The 26,435-nt window shown below is 40.2% G+C and overlaps 1 long non-coding RNA gene across 2 annotated transcripts in view; it reads left to right on the top strand.

Moving 5' to 3' along the window:
* Window positions 1–4,785: 4,785 nt before the first annotated feature.
* The window catches only part of LOC103884719, an 87,055-nt gene continuing 65,405 nt past the window's right edge, over window positions 4,786–26,435 (top strand). For both annotated transcript variants that reach the window (XR_647456.4, XR_647455.4), the window contains exons 1-3: window positions 4,786–6,703; window positions 10,679–10,852; window positions 15,744–15,811. This is a non-coding gene — a long non-coding RNA (uncharacterized LOC103884719). The remainder of the gene's footprint in view (window positions 6,704–10,678; window positions 10,853–15,743; window positions 15,812–26,435) is intronic.

Genomic DNA, 26,435 nt, shown 5'->3' with positions numbered 1-26,435 from the left:
TCTACTTCGGTTTGTTGTGGTCCCTTCTTTCTCCATTCAGGAATCCCTCTCTACTTCCTGCTCTCCCAATGACAGGATCTGGTAAACTCACATGAAGTAAGGTAGGAAAGACTGAGCTCGCCTAAGGTATTACTTCTACCAAGACTGAAATTTAAACTTGAGAGAAAACTGAAGACATCAGAATCTAAAGAGAGAATTTTACAAAATAGTCAGCTATTAGACGATAATTATGGGATCAAATACAAATTAGGTAACAAAGAGCAGTTGTACAAAGCCGTTTAATTATGTAAAGACAGTGTTTTATTTCTATTTTAAGTACTTAGAATTTCTTCTATGCGACTATTTCTTAAAACGCTCCTTAGATTACTCTGTTTCACTTTGTTAAAAATGTTAGGTTCCTCAGCCCCTTTCCAGATCTATTGAAGAAGAGTATCTGGGAGTGGACCCCAAGAATCTTCATTTTATTAACAAGCTTACCCAGATGATCCTTATACACAGTAAAATAGGAGAACCACTGACCTACACAGGAGATTAACCATACCTGCTTTACCTAAGAAGGGCTTATTTCCATTAGACAATCTCAAATCTTGTATACTTTCTCTTTGTTAGAGTATTTAATACTGAAGGTATGCCGTAATCATTTCCTGCTGCAAAAAGAATTTAAAAACCAACTGTATCAGTTTGTTTTCTATTGAAGCTTAAAATTAGATTTTGGTAAATCAGAAACAAAAAGACAAATACAGCATGTTCTCAGTTATAAGTGGGAGCTAAAAATGTGCACACATGGACATACAGAGTGGATTAATAGACACTGGAGGCTCCAAAGGGTGGGAGGGTGGGAGAGGGGTCAGGGATGATAAATTACCTATTGAGTATGCGTACATCATTCAGGTGACAGTTACACTAAAAGCCCAGACTTCACCACTACATGATATACTTGTGTAACAAAACTGCACTGGTACCCCCTAAATCTATGAAAATAAAAAACAAAACAAAAACAAATTAGATTGTGGATAATCCAGTTTACTGATGTATATTGCTTTATTGATGAATATGGCATCGATGCTGCCCAAAGAATAAAAAGTAGAGTGGCCCCAAGCCCCAGTGCCTTAACACATTGCAGAAGTAGGTGTTCCAGAAATTCAATCGCTTTACAGAGGTAGAATAGAAAGGACTTACGGAGAGACTGAATGAAGACATAGGAGAGGGGGAAGAGTTTCACAGGATAATAACTCTGAGAGACAGTAAATATGAGAGAACACTAACATAAATAGGAAAATGAGAAGGGGAACTGGTTTACTGAAGAGAGAAAATGATGAGTCCAATTTCCAGCATTTTAAGTTTGGGTGGGAGTGAGACCTGTAAGAGGAGATGGTGTCAGAACGCTAGAGATGATAGAGCTTTGGGAATGAGAACTAGTGGTGAGTTGACGGAAGGCGAAGTGAGTTTCCAAGGAGAAAACAACCTGAGGACAGAATTTGGACTGAATTTAAGAGCTGGCAGAACAGGCAGAGAGGGGAAGAACGGCTCTGGCTCTACCTCATGGCCCTGTGCCTACACAAAAGCCAAAGACTTTCAGATCGCCAAATGACATCGCTTGGATGTGATTTAGCTATTTATCTGTGCCCTGGAATGCTTTCAAATGAAAGAATTATAAACAATATTTCACATATATACACACAGATATATGTATACACATTATGTATACATATATATGAAACCTTTGCTGTTAGATATGTCAGGTAATACAGCATGAGTGGTAGTCATTTTACCCGTTTCATGTTCTATGGTGCCAGAAATGGGTTGGCTGTCTAGTAAATAGATTTTGTTAATTAGTACATTCTGTGATATAATCTAGTTGTGCCTAATTTCCTGAGATGCTTGGAGGAATCTGTTGGATTTCATTGTGAATGGATTTTATGTTGCATATATCATTACAGATTTCGATGAATACATAGGGTTTATTAGAGCTAATTCAAACCAAAATTCAAATAACTTAGAAATACAGTACTCTATTTTAGCTGGGTGCTGTGGCTCATACCTGTAATCCCAGTACTTTGGGAGGCTGAGGTGGGAGGATCACTTAAACCCAGGAGTTCAAGACCAGCATGGGCAACAAAATGAGACTACAAAAAGTAACAAAATTAGATGGGTTTGGCAGTGTGTGCCTGTGGTCCCAGATACACAGGAGGCTGAGATGGGAGGATTCCTTGAGCCCAGTAGGTCCAGGCTGCAGGGAGCTGTGTTTGAATCACTGCATTCCATTTCAGAGCCTGGGTGACAGAGTGAAACCCTGTCTCAACTTTGTCTCAAAAGAAAAAAAAAAAAAAAAGAAAAAGAAAAGAAAAGAACTGTATTTTAAGGTCCTTTGTTGGAAGCCCAGTCCTCTCTAATAGTCAGTGTAATAGTGTAATAGAGCCACCTGCTGGTGAAGTTATTTTATTACCGGATAGCAACAGCCACTTCTGTGGATACACCTGTGCACTCAAATTGCCACATAGATTATTATATATTAAATATCCCCCACTCATTCTTTTTGTATGTGTGTAAGTTCTTATCCATATGTTATGTTTCTCTGTTTTTGTGCTGAAGGGGTGGTGAGGTAGATATTGTTCTTAGTGTCAGTCAACAGCATTTGAAATGGGTCCTCAGGTCAAAATCTGAAATTGAGAATTTGGGATTCTCTGTGTGTTTGGAGGTACTTCCAATCTAGCAGTTAGGGTATAATAAATGACCCCCAAATTGCCTCTGTATATTGACTTCTAAGCTGTTGATTTTTTTTTTTTTTACAATTTATTATTATTATTTTAAGGGATGGATGGGGGTGGGGGGCTCTCGTCCTGCCACCCAGTCTGGAGTGCAGTGGTACAATCATAGCTCACTGTAATCTCCAACTCCCGAGCTCTAGTGATTGTCCTGTCTCAGCCTTTTGAGTAGCAGGGACTACAGGTGCATGCTACCATGCCCAGCTAATTAAAAAAAAAAAAAAAATTGGTAGCGATGGGATCTCACTATGTTGCCAAGGTTGGTAAGGTTGTTGATTTTTTTTTTTTTTAACAGCAGGTTGGCAACAAGTCAAATGTTTCTATATCTTAATGCTTTAAACACAGCCTAAATAAACAGATTTTTAGCTGTTTAGAAACTGCCTGCTCCGTCAACCCTGAGCAACTGCACCCAAGTTCTGCAAAGATAAACTTTGCATCTAAAAAGAACCCACTCAGCAGCAGCCCTTTGGGGGTATGTGATCCTGAGACTTTGCAGTGTGCTGAGGGACGCTACCTAAATATGGAAGTCCCCTCTCTGATTCCTCTTCTTCAGGGCCTCCTTTATCCTCCTCTCCTTCGGGGTGGTGGCCTCCATGCTGCCAGAGCTCTGGATGGGGCCACGCTGCGGGGGACTCCCCCTCACCACGCAAACCTAAAGTGCTTCCCAAATAGAGCTCATTGTGTGCTACTCCCACTTCATGATTATGTTTTTTCCCTTGATCAGCCTCAAAATCCCTTGAAAAATTCATTCTATCAGGTGAGAAAGGCCTCACCTCGGCAGGGAGAAATAAATGAATGTCATAAACTCTGATAACTCCAGATGTTCGTATGGTCATGGTTCTACTTGCCCTCTGTGCCTCTTCTTCAATTACTGTTGTGCTCCTGGAGAAAGCAACGTTATTTCCTCTAAAAGGGCAAAGGTTACTTGGTGACACTGGCGCCCCTAGTTGTCCCTTCCCAAAGTGTCCAGGAGACCTGGCCACAGAAGGGATGAGAGCGCACCATGTGCCACACTGTGTGGAGGCTTTTTTTTTTTAATGCCCTGGTCTCCTAAGGGAACAGTTGTTTCACCTGTAGGTAATACGGCTGGACCTTAGTCTGGCCCTGAGTTTGGCGAAGGGCCCCTTGTGCTCTTGGCATTGCTAGTGGAGTGCAGGAAGAGAGCAGCTGCTTGAACCGACAGTTCAGCCCAATGTCAGGCCTCGACTCTCAGGGACTCAGCCTGAAGCCCAGGTGGATCACTCAGGGTTCTCTAGAGGGACAGGACTAATAGGATAAATGTAGATATGAAAGGGAGTTTATTAAGGAGAATTGACTCACATCATCACAAGGTGAAGTCCTACACTAGGCTGCCTGCAAGCTGAGGAGCAAGGAAGTCAGTCTGAGTCCCAAAACCTCAAAAGTAGGGAAGCCGAGAGTGCAGCCTTCAGTCTATGACCGAAGGCCTGAGAGCCCCTGGCAAACCACTGGTATAAGTCCAAGAGTCCAAAAGCTGAAGAACTTGGAGTCCGAAGTTCTAGGGCAGGAAGCATCCAGTACGGGAGAAATATGAAGGCCAGAAGACTCAGCCAGTCTATTCCTTCCATGTTCCTCTGCCTGCTTTTATTCTAGCTGCGCTGGCAGCTGATTGGATGGTGCTCACCCACATTGAGGGTCAATCTGCCTCGCCCAGTCCACTGACTCAAATGTTAATCTCCTTTGGCAACACCCTCACAGACACAGCCAGGATCCATACTTTGCATCCTTCAATCTAATCAAGGGGCTGGATTTGTTTAACCATCACACAAGGGGCTGTTTTTGTTTTTGTTTTTCTTTAAGAGATGAGCTCTCCCTCTGCCGCCCAGGCTGCTGTTTCGTGGCACAATTAAAGCTCACTGCAGCTTTAAACTCCTGTTCTCAAGCAATCCTCCGGCCTCAGCCTCCCACGTAGCTGGGACTACAGGCATGCATCACCACGCCCAGCTAAGTTTTTAAATTTTTTAGTTTTGCAGCGGTAGGGTCTCACAATGTTGTCCTGGTAGTTGCCTAGATTGGTTTCAAACTCCTGGCCTCAATCAATCCTTGGCCTCCCCAAGTGCTGAGATTATAGGCAAGAGCCAACAAGCCCAGTTGGGGCTCACTAATTGAAGGTTATGAAAGCATCACACATTTTCTAGGCAATTCTTTCTCCCTTTGCATGATTGAATGTAGGAAAAAAAGTATCTCCCTCCCATGGTTAGTTAAGGATCAGACTCACTGTTCTAATCTTGCCTGTACAAGTTAGTAGCTCTGTGTTCCTGGACTATTAGTTAGCCTCTCTGTGCCTGTTTCCTTTTTTCATAAAAGGAGGCGGTAACAGTACCCGTCCTGTAGCTTTATTGTGAAAATTAAATGAGACCTGGGATCATAGTGTTTTTTGTTTGTTTTATTTAGGCAGTATAACATGGTAACTAAGAGTATTAAGAATAGGGGCATTGGAACCAAGCTGTCAGGGCTTAAATTCCAGCTTTATAACTTACTTCTAGCTGTGTGACCTTAGGAAATGTACCTGCTTCTTTGTCTCAATTTCCTCAATTGTAAAAAGGGGATAATATTATTACCCATCTTACAGGGTTGTTTTGTTTAATGTGTTAATAAATGTAAACATTTAAAACATTACATAAGAGCTGATTTTATTATTATTATAAATAAAGCTCTTAAAACAGTTTCTGGTCAGCAGTAAGAACTCAATAAATGTTAACGGTTATTATTAGTCATGTAACTACCAAGATAATCCATAAACTGTATTAGTCATCCTGTTAAGAAGCAAGGCCTGGTTTGTTTCTTCCTTTTATTATACAATTTTACTGCTTCTAATTTAAACTCTTGCCTCCCTAAGTTCAATTCAGGAAGAGAGTCAGGATGAAAGGACTGGAAGGACAGACGAGAGTGCTGATGGAAACAAAACTACTCAAATAGTAGGGGGGGGAGAGAGAGAGAGAGAGAGAGAAAGAGAGAGAGAGAGAGAGAGAGACTTTGTCAGCTAAAAATTAACTAGACTGTCAGCTCCTGCGTCTTTTGCATCCATCTCGGAACCTGGAAAAAAATATTTGCAGTGGTCCTCATGTCCGCAGCAGGCCTTGCTCCGATGGTTTTGCAGAGCAGGAAGTGAAAATTTCCAAAAGGCGGGATAAAAGAAGAAACAGAGATAGATAAGCTAGCACAGGAACAAGGCGCAGAGCAGGAAAGTTACCAGGACAGAACAGGGAGGGACTGACTGTCGCAGGGCAGGGAGCAGGAGGAGGAAAGAAGCCACTTTTCAGTGAAAGGCATTTGTAATTACAAGAAAGCCAGGTTCTTCAGGGCCCTAGAGGAACAGAAATACAATTCCCTGGCTTCTGGGGAGAGCACTTAGGGGCTCCTATATCCCCATCTTTTTGAATTTTCCCTTCTCAAACGCCAGAATTTGGAAAAAGATGGGGAGGGTCTTTAAATTATTTGGCATAAACTCCAAAAAAGTGGAGAAACTGTGAACCAGCAACCCTCGACTAGGTTTTGCTGTGATGGTTGCTGAAATCACTTGCTCACAGGATGACAGGAGCTGGGAACCTCAAGGTAGGTGAGGCTGCCAAGATGCGAGTACCGGACTCGGCTGGGGCGCAGATGGAGCCCGCCCGGTAGGGGGCGTGCGGGGCCGTGTTTCCTGGGTTCCGGAGCCCGGCCCGGCCCGGCCCGGCCCAGCCCAGCCCAGCCGCGCCGAGCCGAGCCGAGCCGCGCGGCCAGTGTGTGTCCTTGCTCCTCGAGCGGCCTTGAGCAGTGCCCAGCGTTGAGGGTGAGGCTCGTGCTCCGGGTCTCGCGGACGGCCGCCTCGGGCGTCGGGTCCCGGAGATTGGACAGACACCAGAGCCCGAGGACCGCGGAGTGGCCGGGTGGGGCTGGAGGGCGGCGCCGCGCCTTCTGGGGAGACACGGAGGTATCAGGTAACGTTACCCCCGGCTGCCTGCGTCCCGCGATCATGCCCACCCGAGCCCGGGGACCCTTTTCACCTCCTCTTTCCAGGGAGGAAAGGCGGCAAAAGAGGCATGAGGAGTTAGTTGCAGCCCCAGAGGCAGACAACGAACACCAGGCGATGCCATTTGGACTCTGGAAGTGGGCTCTTCTCTACCACGCGAACCAGCTGGGCTCTTCTCTAACACGCGAACCAGCTTTGCTTTTCCCTTCTCTCCAGAGGTAGAGAGGGCCCGGTGCCAACTCTTTGCTCAACTTCTCCCTGGAAACAACTTCTCCCTGGAAAAGTGGCTGCCTTCCTTCTTCTCCCTCCCCTGTGACAGTCCCTCCCTGCCTGTCCTGGTAACTTTCCTATTTTGCACCTTCCCTTTGCTAGCTTGTCTATGTCCTCTTCTTCGCTCTTCCTCCCACTGGAAATCTTCACTTCCTAGTCTGCAAAACCGTCCAGCGGAGGTTTGCAACACAGTCGGCTCTTGCAATCATAGCGCGTCTTAGTTTGGTGGTGGTTGTGGATTTGAGGGTAGCGGTAGGGACGATTAAAACTAGTTTTTAATACTTAAATTGTTTAGGGCTTTCTTGTGCCTTTTTTCTGCCTAAACATTAGTTTGATTTACTAAAATCCTCCCCTACCCCATTTTTGGCAACTTAGTAAAGAAACCAAGTAATGGTAATCAGGCCTCGGATATTTATGTAGAAACCATCGAGCAAAATAGAATGAATAGATCATTTCTTTTGAGGGGCCGTGAACTTTTTTGTGTGTTGACATGTGTTTTGACACTTGGGCATGCCCTGGTTGCCGTGGCTGCCTGTTTCATTTGATTTGAGGGCCTTTGAGCATTGTCTGTCATTGACATTCTGCTACTGAAGTTTATGCCTTTTGTTTAAAGTCTTAATATTCTTTTCCAGTCCCCCTAATGAATCACAGTTACCGTGAGAAGGATGACATCATGTTATTGAAGGAAAGTCCTGGTCTGGGATTCAGGAAACAGGATTCAGATGGCCTGTGTTCAGTGTTTAGTTCTGGACTCAGTTCTGCTGCTAATTGGCTATGTGATTTTGGTGGTTCAATTTATTTAACTTCTCGGAACCTTGGTTTTCTCATTTCAGGGAATCTGGGACCAATAACCTCCATCCATTGTCCTGTGACTGCTAAATTCAGTCTTCGATTCTTGGCTGTCTTCTTCCTCGATTACCAGTGACATTTAAACAAAGTGATCATTGTCTCCTTGAAATGCTTTTTTCTTGAAGTCTCATGAGGTTTTCCTCCTTCCTCCTTGCCCATTACTTCTGTCTCCTTGACTGGTTCCTCCTCAACTCTAAAAGCTAAAGTTTGATGTGTACGAGGCCTCTTCTCTGATTCTGTCCTCTCTAAGTGCTCTCTATCTATGATATTTAACATCACCACCTTGGAAGAATCCCACACTTATGCCTCCAACATGGATTTGTCCTCCTCTAAAATCCATACTCAGGTATCCAGCTGCCTTCTTGACATCTTCATAGGCATATCAAAAGTGACATGTTCAAAACGGAACTCCTGATCTTTACCCCAAATCTGATTCTTCCCAAGTCTTGTTCAGTTCATTAAATGGAATCTCTGTCTTTCCACGCTCAAGCCAAAATCTTTGCAGTCAAACTTGATGTCCACCATCATCCTAGTCCACGCCACCGTCTTTCTAGTTGATCTATATCAATGGCCTCTGATCTAGTCATCCTAGTTGCTCTCTTGCACTCCCAAAGTTTTTTTTTCTCCACACAGCTGCAAGAGTACTCATGCAGGAGAATTATATCCCTCATTGGATGAAAACTTCCCAATGGTTTATCTCATTTAGAGATCTGCAAGACTGTGATTTAGTTTCATCTTCCTTTCTGGTCTTATCTCTTTCTACTCTCTCCTTTGCTCACCAACACTGCAGGCACGTCATGTGGAACACTCTTTCCACAAAGAGTGCTTGGCAAGCACTTCACTTCCTTAAGGTCTCTACTCATTCAAATATTATCTTATCAAAGACGCTGTCCCCTGACCAATTTACATCCAATAGGTACAATTCTATGGGATTCTTCTCGGTATTATTTTTTTAACTGAGATGGGGTCTTGCTTTGTCACCCAGGCTGGAGTGCAATAGCATGAACATAGTTCAAGGCAGCCTCAAACTCCTGTCTAAAGCAATCCTCCTGCCTCAGTCTCCCAAGTAGCTGGGACTACAGGTGTATGCCACCACACTTGGCTAATTTTAAGATTTTTTTTCTTTTCTTTCCTTTTTTTTCTGGGTAGAGATTTTGTCTTGCTATGTTGCTCAGGCTGGTCTCAACCTCCTGGGCTCAAGTGATCCTCCCACTTGGCCTCCAAAAGTGTTGAGATTACAGGTGTGAGAGACACTGTGCCCAGCCTTCTCGATACTTCCTAACCCCTTACCTGGCTTTAGTTTTCTCCACAGTACTTGACAGCTGACAAATATTTTGTTGTTGTTTCTTTTCCTACCTACACTCCAGAAAGTGAACTCCAAAGAGGGCAGAGGTTGTGTCCATTTTGATTACTGCATTGTCTCCAGTGCCTAGAACAGTGCTTGGTGTGCAAGATTACCAATGTATCCTTACTGAATAAATTATATTCATAATATTTATACCATAGGGCCAAAGTGAAGATCACATTGTGAGGCCAGTTTGTATACTGGAAAAAACTGGCTTTACAATTAGTGAAACCTGGTTTCCAATCATGGTTGCACACTCACTGGTAGTGTGAACTTCTCAGAAGGTCCATTTTCCACACTTTTGTGATAGATATAATATAATATGTTGACGGTTTATTTTAGGCATAAGGTGGAACAAAAATGTTCATAAAAGACTCAGCTATGAGGAGGCTAGAAAATGAACAGTTTTGAGAATATATGTGTGAATCTGTTTTGTAAGCTACAAAGCCACATTTATACATATAGAACTAATATTACTGGAGACAGTTGTGTGAAATGTACTGTGCAAAGCATTTCAGGGTGAGTGGTTTCAGTGCTTGTAGCATACTGAAAATTAGAAAATGAATAATGGCTAGGATCTATACCTATATTTACACATTCTAATGGAACTGAATGTCTGACTTCCTATTGTTTCTGCATAATTTTCTGTAGTCCTGTTGTGCCTGAGAAGGCAATACATTATCTTATTGTATCTTATCTTATTATCTCAATCTGTCAAAAAAAACGTGTGCACAAATTCAGCCACTTAACATACTCATATGAAACCCAAATAATTAGCTGGTGACAAGCTGCCAGTCATCACTTCCTCAGCATGGTCCTGCTAGATGAGTACTGACTCGTCTATTTTAGTTCAGCACACATTGCTAGGTTTTGGGGATTCAAAGGGAAATATAGTATGTCCTTATTTTCAGGGTACTCATAGTCTCTTGCTGTAGTCTAGCCAACTTTACAAGGTGTATACAGTTTAGGCTCTTTGAGGACAGGAAGGAGGTCAGCTAGCATATAGATACGTATGAGCTTTTAACTGCCACGGTTTGAAGACAGGAGAAAGGCAGATAAATGCTATGCTGATTCCCCTTTTCATCTTGAGGTTTTCCACAAAAACTTCAAGGTATAGGCCATATTCTTTAGACTCTGAGTTAGAGTTGAAGCCTTAGGACACAAAGAGTTGTGAGTTGAAGGTCCCTGAAATCCAGGTTCAGTTCTGTATTCTTGTTTGTTGAAGTTTAAGAATCACAGACTACAGGACTCCTAGGTAAATGCGGACAGCTTCAGAACCCAAGTCGTCTTGTCTTGGTTGTGATGTACCCTTTCCCTGGTTTGCAATCCCTTCCCCAATGACCACACAGGCTCAAAACAGGACTTAAAGAACCCAGATACATTGCTGACCTATCTTATGTCCACCTGCTCCCCAAACCCTTCTCACCAGCTGCCTCCCCAGCAGCCCCACCTCCCCAAATAACGTTGTGTTTCTTCCAGATGTGGAGGTTAAGGAGAAAATGGTGCAAGGTCACCAGAAGATGATCCCCACGTATGAGGGCTCAACCAGGGTAGAGTTGTTCTAGATCTGGATAGCAGAACAGCTTGCTTGACCGTGAGACAGTACACTTGAAGTTAAAGGAAATTCTTCCATGAAGAAGTTGACTGTGGCCAGTAAGTGCCTTCATTTCCCTATCAAGTAAAACAGCCTTGTAAGCACTCTTAAGACTGGGACCAGGATTTATTCATCCTTGCCTGGCACAGTATTGATCAACTGTACAAAGATGTATTCTCCAGGAATATTCATTGCCTCACATTTATTCACCAGGAATTCAGATACAACTACATAATTTGAAATACATAGATATTGTTTTGGCCTCACATTTACTTGGCAATAAATATTTCTTGAGCACTGTGCTAAATCTTGGGAGTACAAACTAGAATACGACCTATTTCCTGAACCCGGGATGCTGTCTTGGTATATTGTTGTTTCCAGATTTATACCAAAATTAACACAATTTTTACCTTTTTAAAATCCACAGCGGGTGTAAATATAAACCATAGAGAAATACTTTAAGATGATTACTTCTGTTATCTTCTCATCTTTATTTTTTAAAGCTCTGATGAACACAGCATATAAGCACATTCGTTCATTAAATTCTTTAGAAACCTTCAACCCCACAGTTGGAGTGGGACAGAGTCCAGCTGCGCTCCCCGGGGCTCCATCCCTTGTAGAGAATGACTTGCTTTAGGGAGGGCACAGTGCAGCCCTTGGGAGAGGGTTGTCTAGCTAGACCTGTGCTGCTGCTGTATCCTTGAACCTTAATGGCTTGGCTTTGGACTGCTTGCCGATTCTTGCACACTGAAGGGAAGGAAGACTGACAGCCCATTTGACTGCCTTTTGAGTTTTCCACTGTGTCTTCAACTTATTCAAATACCTTTCCTGAAGAAAGCAGATTTCATGGACAACTCCGTTTGCTTCTGGACTATTGAGACACTGGCAGATATGATTTAAGGATCTGAGGACGGAAACATTTAAAAATACATGACACTAATTTGCAGTGCAGTTTACATCTTCGTCTCGGATTTTACATTGTCTCTGGAACCTACAGCAGTCATTTGAATTATCCATCATTCACAAAGCCAGCTTTGTCTGATTTTTGTGGCATCCATTTGTTCTTGTCTTTCTTTTCTTCCTTTCCACTATATTCCCACGATCACTGACACAACTGCTGGTTGTGCCCTGTTTGAATTTGGCACTTGCATCCCTTTTTACTAAATGTCTCAATGTCAAATCCCAAAGTGAAATTTTTCTTCCTTTGCTGAAGCCTTTGAGGAAAAGTTACTGTTTTGCGTGCAGTTTGTAGAAATGCTTAATTGGAGATTGTCAGAGTTTCACTGGAGGGTATTGCATCTCATAGTGAAATAGTTGCTGTTGATTTTTCTGAGCTCAAGTGCTCTAAAAACAGACGAGCTGTTTTTAAGTTATCATTATCCGTGAGAAGTAATGTATAATTCATTACTGGACCATTTATCTTTCAGTATTTCCCTTATTATATCTTAATGGTTTTCCATATGCATATTACATCATGTCTGAGTTTACTCTTTTATGATTGTAAAAACCATCCGTCTTATAGGGTATTGCGGTTGCATTATACAGAAAAAAATGTGCAAATGTGTATTTCAGTAATTAAAAAATACCTTTAATGCTGCATTTATTTTATGCATTTACATAAGACTGCTATGCCAATGCCTCTGACCTAGTGGAAAATATTTCCATCTTTGGTAAATCTTTACCTAAAATATTTCTGGTAGGTTTTAGGAATTCCAACATTTCAAAATAAAAGAGTCTTTGGTAGTTAATAAGAAATTAGAGATAAGAAAACCTGGAGTATGCCATGAGAGCTTATGAAAAGTGAGAGAGATGAAATCAAGAAACGTAAGGTGGAGAGCTGTTTTAAAATATGCTTTCCTATTAATTCAACCATCATTCAGCCAACATCTGCTAAGTGCTCATCAGGTACAGTGAGAGAGACTGGGGACACACACATCAAGACAAAGCTCCTACCTTTAAAAATACTGTTTTAGAAGAAAACACTGTCTTGTGATGGTACTTTTTCTTTAGGGTTTTATAGCCCTTTTTTTGTACTCTTGGAACTGCCTTTGCATAACATTTTTTAATAAGGAAGTAACTTGAAGAAAACCAGTTATTTTAGGATTATGGAAAACTGGGGGCTTGGTAACAGCAAATCTTTCCTTTCAGGATGCTACTGACCCCTCATATTTACATCATATGTCAATAAGCAGGATCAATTTTTGCCTGAATTAATTATGAACTTGGAATAGCAAAGACAATTGTACATTGGGTAAAGGAAATATATGATTTGTTTTAAAATGAGACCTTTGCCATTGGAAGGAAATAATTCTTGGAGATCACCGGGAATAGGGAAATCTGTCACCACTGCTGTATTTTCCTTACTTGTCTGTTACCATATAGTAATTTACTTTTTGTCAGCATGATTAAGTATATGGATTACCACTCTAATATGCCAATGGTTGAAATGTAAAGTACAGTGACAACTCATTAAGATAGAGAGGGTTGCCAGGAAGTACCTCCAAATGAATGAGAATATATCTACAACTTCTATATTTGGATAATGTACTGTAAAATAATATTTTACTCATACATTTTTTCAACTTTGATTAATTCATTGTTAAATTTAAATTTTAAAAAGTAAAATACACTTTGTGTTTTTCTTCTAGTTCCTCAGCTTCTGATATGGTTTGGCTTTGTGTCCCCAACCAAATGGCATGTCGAATTATAATCCCCACATGTGTCCAGGAAGGGACCTGGTGGGAGGTGATTGGATCACTGGGGTGATTTCTCCCATACTGTTCTCTTGATAGTGAGGGAGTTCTCATATACTGTTCTCTAACTGTTCTCTTGATAGTGAGGGAGATCCGGTTGTTTGATAAGTGTCTGGTGTTTCCCCCTTCTCTCCTTTTCTCTCTCTCCTCCCACCATGTAAGACATGTCTTGCTTCCTCTTTGCCTTCCACCATGATTGTAAGTTTCTTGAGCCCTCCCCAGCCACGTGGAAATGTGAGTCAATTAAACCTCCTTTGTTTATAAATTACTCACATAGCATCTTTACAGCGGCGTAAAAACGGACTGAGACAACTACTGTATGGAAAGAAGCTAGATTATTTTCTGTTCTTTTTTTTTTTTTGATACAAAATCTTGCTCTGTCACTCAAGCTGGAGTGCACTGGTGCTATCTGAACTCACTGCAGACTCTACCTCCCAGGCGATCCTCCCACCTCAGCCACCTGAGTAGCTGGGACTACAGTTATGAACCACCATACCTGGCTAATTTTTTTTTTTTTTTTTTTTTTTTTTGTAGAGATGGATTCTTTCTATATTTCCCCAGGCTGGTCTCTAATTCCTGGGCTCAAGCAATCCGCCTGCTTTGGTCAGCCTATTTGATTTTTTATTATCTCTCAGAGATAAACTATGTTCCTGCTAACTGCTACAAAAGTAAAATCACCTATAAGTTAATTATTGTAGTCACCTTAATAGCCCCCAGCCATACCGCTAAGGCTAGACCTTAAAGACAATACCTTAAAGGCTAATTATACAAGGCGGTGTTTATGTAAGTGATTTATTGTAAAACTTTAAAAATATTAAGTGCTATTGTTGGTAGAAAAAAGGTAGGTTTGGTTATTTATGACCTTTATATCAGAATATCTTAAGGAAATACAGCTAATTATAGAACTTTTGTTCACAGAGATGGATATGGTAGCCTTATTTATAAAACACACACAGAAGGAAAGACCTAAATGCTTAACAATAAGGAAATGGTTAAATAAATGAGGAGAGAGTCAGGCAATAAAATCTTACATAGCCATTAAAATTTTATTTATGGAAAACCTTATTACCATGGAGAACTGCTTATGCTGTCACATATAGTACCTGATAAATGTTTTAGTCTTAATTTTGAAATATTTCAGTTGCTACAGATGGATTAAATTTTCTTATTTTAATATTTAAGGCCTAGAAATTGGCCTGAGGCATGGAATACCCCAGCAGAAATTCCATTTAGACAAGAGAACCATTCAAATTATTTAGCTTGTTAGAGAATATGTAAGTATTATTACAGCTATAGCATCAACTTTGTGATTTGTAGTCTATGTAAGAAGCTGCTTTGATTTGGAGAAATTGATTTAAAAAGTCCCCATCATAACGTACCTAGGTTAATTATCTAGTTTGTGCTTTAAAGGGCGGTTTGATCACAAAGGAGGTACTTTTGAATAGCTACATCACCTGTGGTGACTCTTACTCCAATCTACCCTTTTGGTTTTCTGTATCTGTTTCTATAATCTATCAACTAAATGTGAAATCACTGGTTTCTCTAAGGAATAGTGTAGGCTTTTAGTAATGAATGTTTAGGGCATTTATAATGTTGGTAACTTTAGGTTTTAGTGAAACTTTGCAGTTAAAACTGTGGCTAGTTGGGTGTGATAGCTCAGGCCTGTAATCCCAGCACTTTGGGAAGCTGAGGTGAGAGGATCACTTGAGCCCAGGAGTTCAAGAGCAGCCTGGGCAACATAGTGAGACCCTATCTCTACAAAACAATTTTTAAAAAAAATGAGGCGGGAGGATCGCTTGAGCCTGGGAGGTTGGGGCTGCAATGAGCTGTGCTTGTGCCACTGCACTCCCTCCTGGGTGACACAGAGAGACCCTGCCTCAAAAACAAGTGAACAAAAAAGCTGCTAAGAGATCGTAAAAGAGAAGTGGTTACTTTGTTTAGTTGTTTTAAAGCCCAATTTTTTCACTTTGGTGATAATGAAAGTTTAGTGTGTCTTGAACATAATACTAGATCTTTACATCAATTGATTATATTTCAGATTCACATGGGATTAGTTCACATCAAGCAACATAAATATTACAATTTCTTAATGTTCATTATAGCCTTGGAAACAATTAAAAGGTTGACTAGTCTGCATTATTGCCTTTGATAGCCAAATATATCTAATAGTGAATAATACATTATTTTTATATTTTAGGACCTGGGATATGCTCCTGATTTTATACAGACTGCCATGGCTCCAGATATAAAAGACCAAATAAAAAGGTAATTTGAAAAGTATTTTGTCAAGTAGATTATCTTAATTTTTTTGTATTCAGTGGAATGTCAAATTTTAAGATGGAATCACACACACACACTTAGTAAAACTGTCTGACTTACATAGTCACAAAAAGCAAGTAACTTGATGAACATTTAAAAGGCCTTTAATAGACACATGCACACATATGTTTATTTTAGCACTGTTTACAATGGCAAAGTCATGGAACCAACCCAAATGCCCATCAATGATAGACTGGATAAAGAAAATAGGTACATGTATACCATGGAATACCATGCAGCCATAAAAAGGAATGAGATCATGTCATTTGCGGGGACATGGATGAAGCTGGAAGCCATCATCCTCAGCAAACTAACACAGGAATAGAAAACCAAACACTGTGTGTTCTCACTCATAAGTGGGAGTTGAATAATGAGAACACATGGACACAGGGAGGGGAACAACACACACTAGGGCCTGTTGTGGGGTAAGGGGCAAGGGGAGGGAACTTAGAGGTCGTGTCAATAGGTGCAGCAAACCACTATGGCACAGGTATACCTATGTGACAAACCTGCATGTTCTGCACGTGTATCCTGGAGCTTAAAGTAAAATTTTTTTAAAAAGGGCTTTATTGGCCGGGTGCAGTGGCTCACACCTGTTATCCCAGCACTTTGGGAGACCAAGGCGGGTGGATCACGAGGTCAGGAGATCAAGACCAACCTGGCTAACACGGTGAAACCCCGTCTCTACTAAAAATAAAAAATAATAAATAAAAAAATTAGCCGGGTATGGTAGCGGGCGCCTGTAGTCCCAGCTACTCGGTAGGCTAAGGCAGGAGAATGGCGTGCACCCGGGAGGCGGAGCTTGCAGTGAGCCGAGATCGCGCCACTGCACTCCAGCCTGGGCGACAGAGCGAGACTCCATCTCCAAAAAAAAAGGGCTTTATTAGCCGCCTTGTGGTTCTGGGGAAAGAAGGCAGTTGCCATTATGTGAAAGAATTTTTAGAAATATAAAGCCACTTTTAACGCCCCAGCATTTTGGGGGGTGATTCCCAGTCGGAGAAAGACAGAACTGAACTGTTTCTTTGCTCTCTGGCACTCCGGATATCCTGTGACTCAGGACAGATCATTTTATGATGACTGCCGGGAGTTAGTATGAAACTTGAGGCTATGGAACCAATCAAAGCAGCTTCCCAAACTAGAACCAAATCCAGGACTCTGGCCTCATTATCACAGTGGTTTGATTTATTGAGCTAATGAAGAAAGTCTTTTGTAATTGAGTACTGAATATCAAATGATGTTACTGAATATCTCCTTTTGAAGTCTTGAAAATATACTTCTGCTTAAGAAGGATCAGTCCTTAGAACGTGTTGTTGTTTTAGATCTACATGAGGAGCTTTGAATAATTAACAGTCTGAATGTTGTTGCTATGTACGACTTAGTTTTATTAACCACACATTTCAGAATGCACCATAGAGTTGGAAGGGCTGTCTTTAAAATATCGTTATCATCCATGAGGGGGAGCTGTATCCTCTTTTAAGAAACCACTTGCCCCCAAAAACAATAAAACTAGTTATACTGTCTTGCAAAAAAAGAAAGCAAAGTTTCATTTGAAAAAGTAAATTTTGTCAAATTTGCAAAACTTCTTATAAAATCACCAGAATTATTGCTAAATTTTCTATTTGTATACTATCACTTTTTTTTCTATTTGTATACTATCTTCACTGAGATGTGAGGAAACCCTCACATGTCAGTTAATCCACATTTATACTGCTCTTGCTGTCTATGTATGTGCCAAATATAGAGCTGGACATCACAGGGCACAAGCAGTGTTCAAGTCACCAGTGCCTCATAGATGAGAGGGTGGAAATAGGAACAGGTAAGGGAGAGGAAATTATATTCAATAGAGGTACCTGTTAAAACTATTATTGGGAAGTGTTTCTGTAAACAGGGTGAGAATGGTGTCAACCTAAATTGAGCAACGGGGATTAATTCTCAAGCTTATTGGGGAATAGCAAGGAACTGCAATCGACATAGTACATAATACATGCCTGCTATGGAGGACCATAAGGGTATCCAAGGGAGTTGAGAAAAAAGGAAGCTTTTAAAGGCAAAAAGATATCCACGTACCTGTTTTGAAATAAAGACCACTGACTACAGGGTCTTGTTGCATGCAGTGGCGTTTGCTTATTAGTGGTACTGGCTGTTGGTAGGAGAGAGCTTTCATAGAAGTAGCTTAACTGGAAATTTCCAATTGAGGAAGTGGTTTCTGGCGGTTCCTGGTGCAGGCACACATGTGTGAGGGCCCTTCCTTCATGGCTTCCCACTGCATTTTGTTAGCGTTTGACATAAGTGACTCCATTTTGGGTACTGACAATTTTCACAGGAGTTCTATTCAATAGAAGTAACAGTAAGAAGGTTGAGAATGGATATAAAGGAGAGTAGGATTGAGCTTTAGGGAAGCCCTGGAGAGAGGAGAAATGGTAGCAACTAAGGAGATAACAAATGAGAGAAAATACCAGGTGTGGTGGCTTGTGCCTGTAATCCCAACACTTTGGGGGGTGGAGGCAGGCTGATCGCTTGAGCCTAGGAGTTCAAGACCAGCCTGGGCAGCATAGCAAGACAACTTCTCTACAAAAAATGAAAAACTTAGCTGGAACCATGGTGCATGCCTATAGTCCCAGCTGCTAGAGAGGCTGAGGTGGGAGGATCTCTTGAGTCCAGGAGTTTGAGGCTGCAGTGAGCTAGGATTGCATGACTACACTCCACCCTGGGTGACAGAGCAAGACTTTGTCTCTTAAAAACACACACACACATAAAGGGAGGGAGGTGAACCCTGGAAGAAGTGGGAAGAATCTGAATGATCACAGGAACCCTGGAAGGAGGGAGTTTTAAGAAAGTGGTGGTGCTGGGGGAGGAGGCTAGGAGGATAGAGTGAGTTCACATGGACCGAATAGGTTCAGGAGAATGAACACAGAGAAAAAAATTTTGTATTTGATTAGAAAGAGGACTAGTGGGTATAAATTCTAATTATAGACACTTAGTAACCATTCTTTGGCCAGTTGATAGGAGTGGTTTAGTAGAACATTTAAGTCCACATAGAGCCTGATGCAGCAGATGACAGCAGACAAGGAGCAGGAAAAGCAGGCTTTCCATCTCGCCTCTGTCACTAAAAAGCTGCATGACCCTGGATGAGTCACTTCGTCTCTCTTCTCTTTAATTTCTTCATCTATAAATGAAGTTTCTTAAATTGATGTCCAAGGATGAGCTTCAGGGATTCTGAGACGTCTAAAGATTTTACCTCTAGGGAGAAGGTCTATAGCTTTGATCAGATCCCCCAAAGTGATAATGCCTCCTAAAAAGTTAAGGACTGCTGAATTAGGTGATCATTAAAGTCCTGCTTAGTATAGAATATCAGGAATTTTTAATCTCTAACTCGTTTCTCTATTGTATTCCAAATGGCCTGTCTCCCAAATCACTCTCAGAGACCACTGTAAGATTAGATTTTCTGAAATGTAATTGACTGTATCCATCAGCCCCAGAGGATTATTTAGAAAATCCAGACAATTTTTAAAATTAAAGTTAATCATTTCTTTAATAGCCCACAGGTATTTTTATTAGGACACAACCTTTATATCACTATTTATACCATTTACTAGCCATGCATCTAATGATCATCAACACCACTTCAACATATATGGATGTCATTGCCTTTTGTGTTTTCCCTCCAAAAGGAAAAAAAAAACCTTGGGAAGAAAAAGCAGTTTACTGAATGTAAACTGGTGACTGAGCTCCCATCAGGGTGATTACTTTGGTGGTTCTCTTCTGGCAGGCATGTAAGCTCTTAGCAGTGCAGGGGCACTGAGCCCCCAAGTATGCTGCTGCCCTTCATAAGACGGCCAGGAAGGCTGGCGTGGATTTGAGTACAACAGTTGTCATTGTAGATAATGTCATGGGAGATGTTACTGACATTTATATTATATGCTCCTAAGCAAGAAGCCATCCTGCCATGTACTATACAATTATGATCATTTAATTTGGTGTAATTAATAGATAACTCTTAGGACTGAGCTCTAGAAATCTCTTTCTGATCTCTTGTTACTTTTTTCTATAAAATCTGGTATGTCAGCTGCCTTTACTGGTTAATGATTTATGTCTGTAAACCACCTATGTGTATGGTATTCAAGATGTGTTGTTTCACTGAAAGCAATGTTTAAAATAACTCTAGACATTTCTAATTCACACAGAAGATTAAACTGAAATTGTGCTTCTTATAAATCATAAAGTTATTTCGCACAATCCATTATCCACCTTTCTCATCTTGCCTTGATTTGGTTCCAACTGATGGATTTTGCTGCAAGTGATACATTCTATGTGTCACAAGACAAAGAGAAATGAAGTTAATAAATACTTTAGTTAACACTTCAGTTTGAAAAGCTAAATGTTGAAGGCAAGTGTCATACTTTTCCTTGGAGCTGTTTCTTTAGCACCATCTTTAGCTCTCAGTGAAATGCAAGAGGTGGGAAATCCAACCTATGAAATCCAAACACAGTTCTTACTGGTATTTGCAATATTGATACAAGCTGTCAGGTGCACAAACACAGTTCTTACTGATATTTGCAACATTGATACGAGCTGTCAGGTGCACAAAACACTAATTTGTTTGCGTGTAGACACAAGAGTTCTGCTAATTAATTTATCTTTCTAAAGCCATTGTCCTCCTTCACAGGGGCCTGCTAAATGTGCTGTCTATGCAGAAGCTTTAGATTTATGATTTGTGAAAATTGTTCTGGAGATAACATTGTAGAGTTGTTCTATTGCTGTGTAGATAGTGTATTTTGAGTTTATCTTTATCTTTCTTCTAAAAAGAGGTTCTTGTTTTTACACTACCGACATAGTAACTGGATGAGTGATTTCACTGCCATAGCTGCCTGTTGGTTTATTTCAAATACGGTATTCGTTAGCCTGTGGCAGACTTCTGCTTTAATGATCACAATGTGATGACAAAAATGCTAAATCATATCCAATGGAATTACAACATGGGCCCATTTTTGCCTTACGGAAAGGAAAATAACCCTCAGAGATGTTAATTTGCTCATAAAAAGCAAATGTGGAAACAGTAACACCTTAAACAGAGAGAAGAAGTAGAACCTGCCTGGGAATGTAGAATTTAATAGCTGAAATTCTATTTCCTGTTGTGATAGTAACTGAAGACAACATAAAATATACTTGTCAAAATAATAACACTCTTTAAAATTCCATATTGCTGGCTTAAGGATGGAGCAGTTTCAGCTTTAATTTTTGGTAGGGAACTTGCTTTTTGACTTTGAGTGCTGTCGACAGGCAATCCACAGCAATCAGTCAATGCAGAGTAGCAGAAAATATCCTTGGTAGCTATAATGGCTTGATAAGGTGATATGCAGTTTTTATGAATGGCTGTATCCAAGCAGCATCAGGTGATGCTACGGTTGCTTAGAAATTGTCAGGGACTTTTACCTGTTTTCCATAACTCTAGCTGTGTGCCCTCCTTTTTGAGGCAATACAGAGATCATCCTTTATAAAAAGGTCCTCTCCAGTGCTTTGGCACTTGGCCTGGGAAAACATGCCTGCTTCAGGAATCCCTGGACACATGCCTCATGATTATAAGAGAGAACACTACAAAACTCATGTATTTTCAGGAAATATATTGATAATGTTTATTCTTAACTTTGGCTTGATAGGAAGCATCATTCTTTACTAGACATAAACTACTAGCACCTTTGAAATATAGTAAATCACTTTGCAAGAGCAAGAAGAGATTATATCTACGTGTTTATAACAACCCTATGAAACAGATACTGTCAGTATCCTACTGTAAAGATGAAGCAATTTCCTCCTTTTGTAGAGAGCTACAAAAAAAAAAAAAAAAAAAGAAAAAAAAAGAAAGATGAAGAAACTTGAGTATAGGGAAGTCAGGTGAGTTGCCTAGGGTCTAGAGCCTATACTTTAAATCACCAGGCTTCACTTTGCATCATGTTTCTAAAGCCCTAACAACATGCTTATTGTTACCAGAGAATTGATGAATATTATGAAAATGAGGTAGGAGACTGGCAGGACTTTTTTTCTGGTCACAACCCTGCTGACCTAAACAGGATCTGATCCAGACAGGATAAAGTAAAGAAACGGGCAGGAACCAGCAGATGGCAACAAAAGCCATCCCTAGCTGCCCTCATTGCTTATTGGCATAAGATACTCCCACCAGTGCCATCACAATGACTGGAAAGTGACCACTCATTTCCATGGCAATGACTTAGAAGTTACCACCCCTTTCTAGAAAGTTCTAATTTACCCATGCCTCAATTTACATTGACCCACTCCTTAATTTGCATGTAATTGAAATTGGGTTTACATGAATACAAATACAACTGACAGGAACCCATGCATTGCTGACTCTGGACACACTGCCTATGTGTTAGCCCTACTCTGCAACTGTTCAATAAAAGATTGCTGTCTAACACCACTGACTTTCCCTTGAATTCTTTCCTGAGGGAAGCTAAGAACCCTCCTGGGTTAAGCCCCAGTGTTGGGGCTTCTCTGTCCTGCATCAAAAGGAAATGCTCAGAGAGCTTAGAAAATTTGTAACTGGGGGTCCTACCCTGTTCTGAAGGGGATGAGGATGGTCTTTCAGCAGAAGTGATGTTGAAATCGAGACCTTCAGGGTGAATATAATTTGTTCTGGAAAAAAATAAAAGGTTTCCATTAGAAAAGACTACACTGCACATTTTAACCCCTGGAGGGATATGCTGTTGGGATGCAGGAACCGAGAAGTCCAGAATGGTGACCTGCAGAGAAAGGAGGGTGGGAGATGAGCCTGGAGAGATAGGCGGGAGCCAGAGGGGAGAGAACTTCAAAGGTCATGGTTCTGATTTTGTACTTTACTTTGAATACAAGTATAAAACGACTAAAGAAAATTAAAAGCAGATGAATTATATGATCAGATGTGAGTTCCGAAGGGATCATTCTGGCTACAAAGTGATTGAGAGACAAGAAATGGAAATAAGGAGTCTACTGAAAGGCAATTGAGAGCTAGTGGCTTGGGCATGAGAAAGAACTGTGAGTAGTGTATTGATTAAATAAATTTTTAGGGGGTAGAACTGGCAAGATTTGATAGTAGAGGGAATATACAAGATTAGAGAAAAGTAGCTCCCAGTCTTATACACTGTGCCAGGCTTATTACATTTAATAAAGTAATATTAAAGAGACATAAACCCATACACACTTTAAAATCTCTAACAGTTAGGAAATGACTAAGCAAACTCTTTGCTCTATTAAGTAATATATCATCATTAATTAATATGTTTATAACAGTTATAAGACATACAAAAGATATATTATTTAATTTCAGGTAAATAATAAGTGTATGATGATAAAAGTGTACCAGTAGTCTGATTTAAAATATGCTGCAAACATAAAGTATCAAAATCCTATACATAGGGAAGGATCAGGAAAGAATTTATACCAGTTGCTGTGGTTGATACTGGCTTCATGAGTAATTTCTTCTTCTTTGCTTATTTATTTATTTATTTGTATTTATTTATTTGTATTTATTTATTTTGTTTATTTATTTTTATTTTTGAGACATTCTGTCTCCCAGGCTGTAGTGTAGTGGCATGATCTCAGCTCACTGCAACTTCCAACTCCTGGGTTCAAGAGATTCTCCTGTCTTAGCCTCCCAAGTAGCTGGGATTACTGGCATATGCCACCACACCCAGCTAATTTTGTGTATTTTCGGCAGAGAAGGAGTTTCACCATGTTGGCCAGGCTGGTCTCAAACTCCTGACCTCAGATGATCATCACCATACCATATTTAATGACAGTATATTATACCAGTATATGGTACAAATTATCTAACCAACTTATTATTGGATAGATATGTTGATTCCAATGTTTTTTGCTATTTTAAATAAGCTACAGTGAATAACCTTCCAGCTATACTTTTGTGTCTATTCTTGATGATTTCTGTAAGAGAGTTTTGCATTTAAGTATTAATACATCATAAGCACATTCAGTAAACATTTATGGAGCATGTGAAATGCACAATTTTGGGGAATCCTAAACATAAAAGACATCAAATTTTCTTGCAGAGAAGTCTCAATATAATAAGGGATCCAGAAAAATATTTACAAGTTAGAAAACTGAATTTTTTATTAAATCAATATTGGTTTCAACTGTCTGCATTTAAAAAAAAAATCACAATAGCTTTTTTGTTTGAATAAAATTTTATTAGGTGTGAAGTTTACTACAGGGTGGCACTAATACATTTCTATTTGTTTGTAGACATGTTAATGAGCAGTTTCTTCTCTGATCTATTTTTAGTGAGTTATAACTGGAAAAATAGGTTTCATTTGACATTTTAAAAAATTAGATTACATTAAAATATAACCACAAAGCAGGACTTTTATTTAACACTCAAGTATTACATATGTTTTTATAACCACAGAGCCTGACAAGTGATTTGCTTTTTTGAAATCTGAACTCACATTACTGAACATAATGTGCATGTGTGTGTGCAAATTTATGGACATATGAGGATGAAATAACTAATTTACAGAGTTAGGTTTACTCTCTCACCTAGTGTCTAACTGAAATTTCAGGTTCATATGTTTGTTTTTTTTTTGTTTGTTTTTTTTTTTTTTTTTAATTTATTTATTATTATTATACTTTAAGTTGTAGGGTACATGTGCATAACATGCAGGTTTGTTACATATGTATACTTGTGCCATGTTAGTCTGCTGCACCCATCAACTCGTCATTTACATCAGGTATAACTCCCAATGCAATCCCTCCCCCCTCCCCCCTCCCCCTGATAGGCCCCGGTGTGTGATGTTCCCCTTCCTGAGTCCAAGTGATCGCGAGTTCAGTTCCCACCCCATGAGGAGAACATGCGTTTGGTTTCTGTTCTTGTGATAGTTTGCTAAGAATGATGTTTCCTAGGCTAAACATCCATGTCCCTACAAAAGGACGAAACTCATCCTTTTATGGCTGCATAGTATTCCATGGTGTATATGTGCTTACATTTTCTCTTAATCCACCTTGTCACTGATGGACATTTGGGGTTGATTCCAGTCTTTGCTATTAGAATAGTGCTACAATACATACGTGCCTTTATAGCAGCATAATTTATAATCCTGGGTATATCCTCAGTAATGGGATGGCTGGGTCATATGGTACATCTAGTTCTAGATCCTTGAGGAATCAGCTTTCATACTGTTTTCCATAATGGTTGAACTAGTTTACAACTTCCACCAACAGTAAAAGTGTCTTATTTCTCCACATCCCTTCCAGCACCTGTTTCCTGACTTTTGATGATCGCCATTCTAACTGGTGTGAGATGGTATCTCATTGTGGTTTTACTTTGCATTTGATGGCCAGTGATGATGTATATTTTTCATATGTCTGTTTACAAAGGAATGTCCTCTTTGGAGAAATGTCTGTTCATATCCTTTGCCCACTTCTTTTGATGGGGTTGTTTATTTTTTCTTGTAAATTTGTTGGAGTTCTTGTAGGTTCTGGATATTGAAGTCTGTCAGATGAGTAGATTGCAAAATTTTCTCCCATTCTGTAGGTTGCCTGTTCACTCTGGATGGTAGTTTCTTTTGCTGTGCATTTTTAGTTTAATTAGATCCCATTTGTCAGTTCTGCTGCCTGGTGTTTTAGACATGAAGTCTTTGCCCATGCCCATATGTCCTGAATGGTACCTAGGTTTCCTCTAGGATTTTATGGTATTAGTCTAATATTTCAAGTCTCTAATCCATCTTGAATTAATTTTCATAAGGAGTAAGGAAGATCCAGTTTCAGCTTTCTATCACTTATGGCTAAGCCAATTTTCCCAGCACCATTTTATTAAATAGGGAATCCTTTCCCCATTTCCTTGTTTTTTCTAGGTTTGTCAAAGATCAGATGGCTGTAGATGTGTGTATTATTTTATGACCTGTTCTGTTCCATTGGTCTATATCTCTGTTTTGGTACCAGTACCATGCTGCTTTTGGTTACTGTAGCCTTGTAGTATAGTTTCTAAGTCAGTGGAAGGATTTCTTCCAGCTTTGTTCTTTTAATTTTATCGTTCGAGATGCGCGGGCTCTTTTGGTTCCATATGAACTTAAAGCAGTTTTTCCAATTCTGTGAAGAAACTCATTGCAGCTTGATTGCATGGCATTGAACTGGCAAATTACCCTTGGGCACATTTTCACTTATATTGATTCTTCCTATCCATGAGCATGGTATGTTCTTCCATTTGTTTGTAGTCTCTTTTATTCACTGAGCAGTGGTTTGTGGCTCAAAGAGGTCCTTTACATCCCTCGTGCTGGGATTCCCTCAGGCATTTTGATTCTCAGCCACCAGAATTAAAGTCTCATTCATGACGGTCTCAGGTTTTGTCTGTTATTGGTGTATAAGAATGCTTGTGATTTTTGCACATTAATTTGTATCCTGAGACTTTGCTGAAGTTGCTTATCAGCTTAAGGAGATTTTGGGCTGAGACAGCTGGGTTGGGGCCACAATCATGTCATCACCAGGACACTGACTTCTTCCTAACTGGAATACCCTTGATTTCTCTCTCGCCCACTGCTCCTAGCCAGAACTTCCAACACTATGT

Source organism: Papio anubis, chromosome 3 (assembly GCF_008728515.1).
Source record: "Papio anubis isolate 15944 chromosome 3, Panubis1.0, whole genome shotgun sequence".
NCBI classification, from domain to species: domain Eukaryota; kingdom Metazoa; phylum Chordata; class Mammalia; order Primates; family Cercopithecidae; genus Papio; species Papio anubis.
Note: the sequence above shows the minus strand (reverse complement) of the source record. Positions and strands in the feature narration are given on the sequence as shown.